Raw genomic sequence first — 10,527 nt, 5'->3', positions numbered from 1 at the left:
GCAGTCCCTTTCTTTTTCCCTTCTTCTTCTGGGACCCCTATAATTCGAATGTTGGTGCGTTTAATGTTTTCCCAGAGGTATCTGAGACGGTCCTCAATTCTTTTCATTCTTTTTTCTTTATTTTGCTCTGCAGTAGTTATTTCCACTATTTTATCTTCCAAGTTACTTATCTGTTCTTCTGCCTCAGTTATTCTGCTATTAATTCCTTCTAGAAAAATTTTAATTTCATTTATTGTGTTGTTCATGATTGTTTGTTGTACTTAGTTCTTCTAGGTCCTTGTTAAACGTTTCTTATATTTTCTCCATTCTATTTCCAAGATTTTGGATCATCTTTACTATCATTATTCTGAATTCTTTTTCAGGTAGACTGTCCACTTCCTCTTTATTTGTTTGGTCTGGTGTGTTTTACCTTGCTCCTCCATCTGCTGTGTTTTTCTCTGCCTTCTCATTTTGCATAACTTACTGTGTTTGGGGTCTCCTTTTCACAGGCTGCATGTTCTTAGTTCCCGTTGTTTCTGGTGTCTGCCTGAAGTGGCTAAGGTTCATCATTGGGTTGTGTAGGCTTCCTGGTGGAGGGGACCAGTGCTTGTGTTCTGGAGGATGAGTCTGAATTTTGTCTTTCTGCTGGGCTGAACCACGTCCAGTGGTGTGTTCTGTGGTGTCTGTGATCTTATTATGATTTTATGCAGCCTCTCTGCTAATGGGTGTGGTTGTGTTCCTGTCATTCTAGTTGTTTGACATAGGGTGTACAGCACTGCAGTTTGCTGGTCGTTGAGTGGAATTGGGTCTTAGCATTGAGATGGAGATGTCTGGGAGAGCTTTTGCTGTTTGATGTTATGTGGAGCCGGGAGGTCTCTAGTGGGCCAATGTTCTGAACCCTGTTATCCCACTTCAGAGGCACATGCCTGACACCCAGATGGAGCATGAAGACCCTGTCAGCCACATGGCTCAGAAAGAAAGGGAGAAAGAAAGAGAGAGAGAGAGAGAAACAGAGAAAGAAAAATTTATTAAAATAATAAATAAAAATAATTATTAAAATTTAAAAAAAGTAATAAAAAAAGAAAGAAAGAAGAGGACAACCAAACCAATAAAGAAATCCACCAGCTGTCTACAAGAGACCCACTTCAGACCTAGGGACACATACAGACTGAAAGTGAGGGGATGGAAAAAGATATTCCATGCAAAAGGATATCAAAAGAAATATGGAGTAGCAATTCTCATATCAGACAAACTAGACTTTAAAACAGAGACTAGTACAAGAGACAAAGAAGGACACTACGTAATGATAAAGGGATCAATCCAAGAAGAAGATATAACAATTGTAAATATTTATGCACCCAACATAGGAGCACCTCAATACATAAGGCAAATACTAAGAGCCATAAAAGAGGAAATCCACAGTAACACAATAAGTGTAGGGGACTTTAACACCCCACTTTCACCAATGGACAGGTCATCCAAAATGAAAATAAATAAGGAAACACAAGCTTTAAATGATACATTACACAAGATGGACTTAATTGATATTTATAAGACATTCCATCCAAAAACAACAGAATACACTTTCTTCTCAAGTGCTCATGGAACATTCTGCAGGATAGATCATATCTTGGGTCACAAATCAAACTTAGTATAGTTAAGAAAATTGAAATAGTTTCAGGTATCTTTTCTGACCAGAACGCTATGAGACAAGATATCATTTACAGGAAAAAATCTGTAAAACATACAAACACACGGAGGCTAAACGATACACTAATAAATAACCAAGAGATTACTGAAGAAATCAAAGAGGAAATCAAAAAATACGTAGAAACAAATGACAATGAAAACATGATGAGCCAAAACCTATGGGATTCAGAAAAAGCAGTTCTAAGACGTAAGATTATAGCAATATCATGCTACCTCAAGAAATAAGAAACATCTCAAATAAACAACCTATCCTTACACCTAAAGCAATTAGAGAAAAGAGAACAAAAAAAACCCCAGAGTTAGCAGAAGGAAAGAAATCGTAAATATCAGATCAGAAATAAATGAAAGAGAAATGAAGGAAACCATAGCAAAGATCAAGAAAACTAAAATCTGGGTCTTTGAGAAGATAAACAAAATTGATAAACCATTAGCCAAACTCATCAAGAAGAAAAGGGAGAAGACTCAAATCAATAGAATTAGAAATGAAAAAGAAGAAGTAACAACTGACACTGCAGAAATACAAAGGATCATGAGAGATTACTGCAAGCAACTATATGCCAATAAAATAGACAACCTGGAAGAAATGGACAAATTCTTAGGAAAGCACAACCTTCTGAGACTGAACCAGGAAGAAATAGAAAATATGAACAGACCAATCACAAGCACTGAAATTGAAACTGTGATTAAAAATCTTCCAAAAATAAAAGTCCAGGACCAAATTGCTTCACAGGCGAATTCTATCAAACATTTACAGAAGAGCTAACACCTCTCCTTCTCAAACTCTTCCAAAATATAGCAGAGGGTGTAACACTCCCAAACTCATTCTATGAGGCCACCATCACCCTGATACCAAAACCAGATAAAGAAGTCACAAAGAAAGAAAACTACAGGCCAATATCACTGATGATCATAGATGCAAAAATCCTCAACAATATACTAGCAAACAGAATCCAACAACACATTAAAAGGATCATACACCATGATCAAGTGGGATTTATCCCAGAAGTGCAAGGATTCTTCAATATATGCAAATTAATCAATGTGATACACCATATTAACCAACTGAAGGAGAAAAACCATATGATCATCTCAATAGATGCAGAGAAAGCCTTTGACAAAATTCAGTACACATTTATGATAAAAACTCTTCAGAAAGTAGGCATAGAGGAACTTACCTGAGCATAATAAAGGCCATATATGACAAACCCACAGCCAACATCGTCCTCAGTGGTGAAAAACTGAAACCATTTCCACTAAGATCAGAAACTAGACACGGTTGCCCATTTTCACCACTATTATTCAACATGGTTTTGGAGGTTTTAGCCACAGCAATCAGAGAAGGAAAAGAAATAAAAGGAATTCAAATCGGAAAATAAGAAGTAAAGCAGTTACTGTTTGCAGATGACATGATACTATACATAGAGAATCCTAAAGATGCTACCAGAAAACTACTAGAGGTAATCAATGAATCTGGTAAAGTGGCCGGATACAAAATTAATGCACAGAAATCTCTTGCATTCCTATACACTAATGATGAAAAATATGGAAGTGAAATTAAGAAAACACTCCCTTTTACCATTGCAACAAAAAGAATAAAATATCTAGGAATAAACTTACTTAAGGAGACAAAAGACCTGTATACAGAAAATTTTAAGACATTGATTAAAGAAATGAAAGATGATACAAATAGATGGAGAGATATACCATGTTCTTAGACTGGAAAAGTCAACATTGTGAAAATGACTCTACTACCCAAAGCAATATACAGATTCAATTCAATCCTTATCAAACTGCCACTGGCATTTTTCACAGAACTAGAACCAAAAAATCTCACAATTTATATGGAAACACAAAAGACCCCGAATAGCCAAAGCAATCTTGAGAAAGAAAAATGGAGCTGGAGGAAATAGGCTCCCGACTTCAGACTATCCTACAAAGGTACAGTAATCAAGACAGTGTGGTACTGCCAGAAAAACAAAAATACGGATCAGTGTAACAGGATAGAAAGCCCAGAGATAAACCCATGCACATTGATCACCTTATTTTTGTTAAAGGAGGAAAGAATATACAGTGGAGAAAAGATAGCCTCTTCAATAAGTGGTGCTGGGATAACTGGACACCTACATGTAAAAGAATGAAATTAGAACACTCCCTACCACTATACAAAAAATAAACTAAAAATGGATTAAATACCTAAATAGAAGGCCAGACACTATTAAACTCTTAGAAGAAAACAGGCAGAACACTTGATGTCATAAATCACAGCAAGATCCTTTTTGACCCACCTCCTAGAGAAATGGAAATAAAAACAAAAATAAACAAATGGGACCTAATGAAACTTGAAAGCTTTTGCATAGCAAAGGAAATCAGAAACAAGACAAAAAGACAACCCTGAGAATGGGTGAAAATATTTCCAAATGTAGCAACTGACAGTGGATTAATCTCTAAAATTTACAAGCAGCCCGTGCAGCTCTATATCAAAAAAACAAACAACCTAATCCAAAAATGGGCAGAAGACTTAAATAGACATTTCTCCAAAAAAGATATATAGTTTGCCAACAAACACATGAAAGAATGCTCAACATCATTCATCATTAGAGAAATGCAAATCAAAACTACAATGAGATATCATCTCACAGCAGTCAGATTGGCCATCAACAAAAAAATCTACAAACAATAAATACTGGAGAGCGTGTGGATAAAAGGGAACCCTCTTGTACTGTTGGTGGGAATGTAAATTGGTACAGCCACTATGGAGAATCGTATGGAGGTTCCTTACAAAACTGAAAATAGAACTAGCATACGACCCAGCAGTCCCACTCCTGGGCATATACCCTGAGAAAACCATAATTCAAAGAGTCATGTACCACAGTGTTCAATGCAGCTCTATTTACAACAGCCTGGACATGGAAGCAACCTAAGTGTCCATCAACAGATGAATGGATAAAGATGATGTGGCTACATAGACATTTCTCCAAAGAAGATATACAGATTGCCAACAAACACATGAAAGCATGCTCAACATCATTAATCATTAGAGAAATGCAAATCAAAACTACTATGAGATATCATCTCACAGCAGTCAGATTGGCCATCAACAAAAAAATCTACAAACAATAAATACTGGAGAGCGTGTGGATAAAAGGGAACCCTCTTGTACTGTTGGTGGGAATGTAAATTGGTACAGCCACTATGGAGAATCGTATGGAGGTTCCTTACAAAACTGAAAATAGAACTAGCATACGACCCAGCAGTCCCACTCCTGGGCATATACCCTGAGAAAACCATAATTCAAAGAGTCATGTACCACAGTGTTCAATGCAGCTCTATTTACAACAGCCTGGACATGGAAGCAACCTAAGTGTCCATCAACAGATGAATGGATAAAGATGATGTGGCACATATATACAATGGAATATTACTCAGCCATAAAAAGAAACGAAATTGAGTTAATTGTAGTGAGGTGGATTGACCATGAAAGAATGCTCAACATCATTCATCATTAGAGAAATGCAAATCAAAACTACTATGAGATATCATCTCACACCAGTCAGAATGGCCATCATCAAAAAATCTAGAAACAATAAATGCTGGAGAGGGTGTGGAGAAAAGGGATCATGAAGAACCTAGGGGCAAGACGGGAATAAAGACACAGACCTACTAGAGAATGGACTTGAGGATATGGGGAGGGGGAAGGATAAGCTGGGACAGAGTGAGAGTGTGGCATGGACATATATACACTACCAAATGTTAAATAGATAGCTAGTTGGATGCAGCTGCATAGCAGAGGGAGATGAGCTCTGTGCCTTGTGACCACCTAGAGGAGTGGGATAGGGAGGGTGAGAGGGAGACGCAGGAGGGAGGAGATATGGGGATATATGTATATGTATAACTGATTCACTTTGTTATAAAGCAGAAACCAACACACCATTGTAAAGCAATTATACTCCAGTAATGATGTTAAAAAAAAAAAAGGTTAAAGAGACATGACATCAACGAAATGTAAAAAAATAAAACAATAAAAAGAAATCCACCAGTGATAACAAATGCTAAAAAGTATACTAAAAAATAAGTAAATAAAACCAAAGCCAATAAAAACCAGACAGAACCCTGTGACAAATAGTAAAAGCAAAGCTATACAGAGAAAATCACACACAGAAGCATACACATACACACTTAGAAAAAGAGAAAAAGAGAAAAATATATATATATTGTTGCTCCCAAAGTCCACTGCCTCACTTTGGGGATAATTCGTTGTATATTCAGATATTCCACAGATGCAGGGTACATCAGGTTGACTGTGGAGTTTTAATCCACTGCTCCTGAGGCTGCTGGGAGAGATTTCCCTTTCTCTTCTTTGTTCACACAGATCCTGGGGTTCAGCTTTGGATTTGGCCCTGCCTCTGTGTATAGGTCGCCTGAGGGCATCTGTTCTTAGCTCAGATAGGATGGGGTTAAAGTAGCAGCTGATTAGGGGGCTGTGGGTCACTCAGTTTGGGGGGAGGGAGGGGTATGGAATTCAGGGTGAGCCTGCGGCAGCAGAGGCCTGGGTGAAGTTGAAACAGCTTGAGGTGTGCCGTGTTTTCTCCTGGGGAAGTTGTCCCTGGATCACGGGACCCTGGCAGTAGCAGGCTGCACAGGCTCCTGGGAGGGGGGCTGTGGATATTGACCTGTGCTCGCTCACAGGCTTCTTGGTGGCTGCAGCAGCATCCTTAGCATTTCATGCCCATCTCTGGTGTCTGTGCTTAGCGCCGTGGCTCGCACCCATCTCTGGAGCTCATTTAGGCAGTGCTCTGAATCCCCTCTCCTTGCGTACCCTGAAACAATGGTCTCTTGCCTCTTAGGCAGTACCAGACTTTTTCCTGGACTCCCTCCCAGTTAGCTGTGGTACACTAGCCCCCTTCAGGCTTTGTTCACGCAGCCAACCATAGACCTCTCCCTGCGATCCGACCTCTGAAGCTGGAGCCTCAGGTCCCAGCCCCCACCTGTCCTGGCACATGAGCATATAAGCCTCTCGGTCTGGTGAGTGCTGGTCGGCAGTGATCCTCTGTGCGGGAATCTCTCTGCTTTGCCCTCCGGACCCCTGTTACTGCGCTCTCCTCTGTGGCTCCGATGCTTCCCCCCACCCCCGCCACCCGCCATCTCCGCCCACGAAGGGGCTTCCTAGTGTGGGGAAACCTTTCCTCCTTCACAGGTCCCTCCCAGTGGTGCAGGTCCTGTCCCTATTCTTTTGTCTCTGTTTTTTCTTCTTTCTTTTGCCCTACCCAGGTACATGGGGAGTTACTTGCTTTTTGGGAAGTCTGAGGTCTTCTGCCAGCATTCAGTAAGTGTCCTCTAGGAGTTGTTCCACATGTAGTTGTATTTCTGATGTATTTGTGGGGAGGAAGGCGATTTCCAGGTCTCGTCTCAGCATGTTGATCATCAGGGAAATTCAAATTAAAACTACAAAGAAGTATCACTACAGACAGTCATTGGATTGGCTAACAGCAACAAAAAGATAATACCAAATGTTGGTGAGCACCTTGAGCAACTAGAACTCTCATACACGGCAGGTAAAAAAAAAAAAAAAAGACATTTTTGGAAACTAGTTTGGCAATATCTTACAAACATATTGACCATATAAACTAGTGATCAGCTTTTAAGTACTTATCTAAGAGAAATTAATACATATGCCCAAATATAGACTTGTACAAATAAGTGCCTATTATTTAAATTGCAAAGGAAGAAGTAAAGTTATCTCTATTTTCAGATGATATAATAGCACATAAAGAATATACTAACCAAAAAATTAGTAAAATACTATTAGAACAATCAATATGTTTATCAAGTTTGTAAGACACATGATCAATATACAAAAATTTTTGTATTTCTATATACTAACAAAGTGATCTGAAAATTAAAGAAAGAACAGTTCCATTTAAAATAGGATTGGATCTTGGTGTCAGTTTATTTATCTCTTGTAAAAATAAAATACAGTGTGTGTGTGTGTGTGGAAAAAAAAAAAGAATCTGGGACAGAGCATTAAGTACACACCCAAGACTGTAAGGCTCATTAAGGCAGAAGCAGGACCAAACCTGCCCAGGTACCTATGCTAATAGTCCAGGCCAGTCCCCCTCAGTGAAGTTCTCCATTTTATGAGAGGAAAATCTCCACTGTGAGTTTGAAGAGGCTAATATCCAATCTCCCTGAAGTGATATTATTCTTAAACAATCTGAAGGTGGAACTGAACTCAATCAAAGTCACAAGGAATGTAAATTCATATAAAAGCCAATAAAATACTAATTCATTAAAAAAATAAAATAGCATTGGAAATAAAATGCTTAAAACGAAATTTAACAAAAGAAGTGCAAGACTCTAAAAAAAAAACTACTAAACATTGTTGAAAGAAATTAAAGAAGATCTAAATAAATGGAGAATCATCCCATGATCAGAGATAGGAAGACTTAATATTGATAGAATGGCAGTATTCTCCTACAGATGCATTGGAATACCTATCAAATCCCAGGTGCTTTTTGTGGGGGAGGGAAGGGCAGAAATTGACAAGCTAATCCTAAAATTTGTATGGAAACAGTGAACACAGAATAGCCCCAAAAATCTTGAAAAAGAACAAAGTAAGAATACTCACATTTCCTGATTTTAAAACTTACTATAAAGCTGAAGTTATCAACACAGTATGATATGAGTATGGTACTATCAGACAGTGTGGTACCATGATCTAAGATAAATAGACATATAGAGCAATGCAGTAGAATTGAGAGTCCAGAAATAAATCCTACAGTTATAGTCAATTATTTCAACAAAGGTGCCAAGACTATTTGATGGGGAAAGAATAGTCTTTGTAACAAATGATGCTAGAATAACTGGATATCTGCATGCAAAGTAATGTAGTTGCCTTCCTCCTATCCTATATATATAAATTAACTCAAAATGGATACTTACCTAAATTTAACAGTTTAAACTATAAACCTTTTAGAAGGAAAGCTAAGAGTAAATATTTGTGGCTTTCAGTTAGGAAATAATTTCTTAGGTATGACACCAAAGGCACAAGCAGCGAAAGAAAAATAGATAAATTGGACTTGATCAAAATAAAAACTTTTGCGCTCAGATGCTAACAGGAAACTGAAAAGACAACCCACAGAATAGGAGAAAATATTTTCAAATTATGTATCTGATAAGGGACTTTCATTCAGAATATATACAAAGAATTCTTACAACATAATAATAAAAAAACATGCAACCCAAATAAAAATGGGCAAAGGATCTGAATAGACATTTCTTCAAAGACCATATCTGATGACTAACAAGCACATGAAAAAATGCTCAGTATTATTAGTCATTAGGGAAGTACAGATCACGACCTTAATGAAATACAACTTCATGCCCAGTAAAATGGCTATAATCAAAAAGAAAAATCAAGTCTGTGGAGAAACAGGAACCATTATACATTGCTGATGAGAATGTAAAATGGTGCAGCCACTTTGGAAAATAGTAGTTCCTCAAAATGTTAAAGTTAGAGTTACCATATAACCCAGTAATTCTACAACTAGGTATATTCTCAAGAGAAATGAAAAGACAGGTTCACACAAAAACTTGTAAACAAATTTCATAGCAGCATTGTTCATAATAGCCAAAAATTAGAACCAAAAATATCAGCTGATGAATGAATACATAAAAATATGGTATATACATTCAATGGAATATTATTTGACCATTAAAAAGGAATGAAGTACTGATGTATGCTGTAAGATGGATGAAACATGAGAACATTTTATCTAAGTGGAAGAAGGCAATCACAAAGATTACATTTAAATAAAATTTCCAAAATAGGTAAAGCTATAAAGACAGACAGTAAATTTTAGTACCTTCCTAGGGCTGAGGTAGTGAGGTAGGTGGCTGGGGTCAGGTGGGGAGTGGAATAGTTGAAGGGGAAATGGGAAGTGACTGTTAATGGCTATGGATTTTCTTTTTGGAATGATGAAATGTTCCAAAACTGATTGTGTGATGATTGCATAGCTCTGAATATACTGAAAACCATTGAATTGCATACTGGGTGTAAGTTTCCTATTAAATAGGTGAATTGGATAGTATGTAACTTATATCTCAATAAAGCCATTGAAAAAGAAAGAATACATCTAGAAGCTTTATTAAAAACAGCCCCAAACTGGAGACAAAAGTGTCAACAGGAGGATAGGTAAATTAATCTGGTGTATTAATATAATAAATTCTACCGATTAATAAAAATAAATGTACTACTGATATATGCAACAATTTGGATGAATTTCAAAACATGCTGAAAGAATGCATACACAGGATTACATACTAATGATTCTGTATGACATTTAGGACAGGCAAATTTAACCATTGGTGAAAGGAATTGGAAGAGGGACAGGGACTGAATGAGAGGGTATACTAGGGAGTTTTCTCAGATGGTTGACAAATTCTATATTTTGAAAGAATTTGGGTTACACAGATGTTTACATTTTTCAAAACTGCCTAAACTATTCAGTTAAAATCTGTACATTTCAGTGTTGGTAAACAACTTAATAAAATATCCTATAATATTATAAAAAATTCCTTCCTTTTCCCACGTTATTCTTTGTTTTTAACATCTTTATTGGAGTATAACTGTTTTACAATGGTGTGTTAGTTTCTGCTTTACAACAAAGTGAATCAGTTATACATATACATATGTTCCCATATCTCTTCCCTCTTGCGTCTCCCTCCCTCCCACCCTCCCTATTCCACCCCTGTAGGTGGTCACAAAGCACCGAACTGACCTCCGTGTGCTATGCAACTGCTTCCCACTAGCTATCTATTTTACATTTGGTAATGTACATA

This window comes from Physeter macrocephalus, chromosome 12 (genome assembly GCF_002837175.3).
Source record: "Physeter macrocephalus isolate SW-GA chromosome 12, ASM283717v5, whole genome shotgun sequence".
Lineage (NCBI taxonomy): Eukaryota > Metazoa > Chordata > Mammalia > Artiodactyla > Physeteridae > Physeter > Physeter macrocephalus.
The sequence above is the reverse complement of the archived record's forward strand: the minus strand, read 5'-3'. Positions refer to the sequence as shown.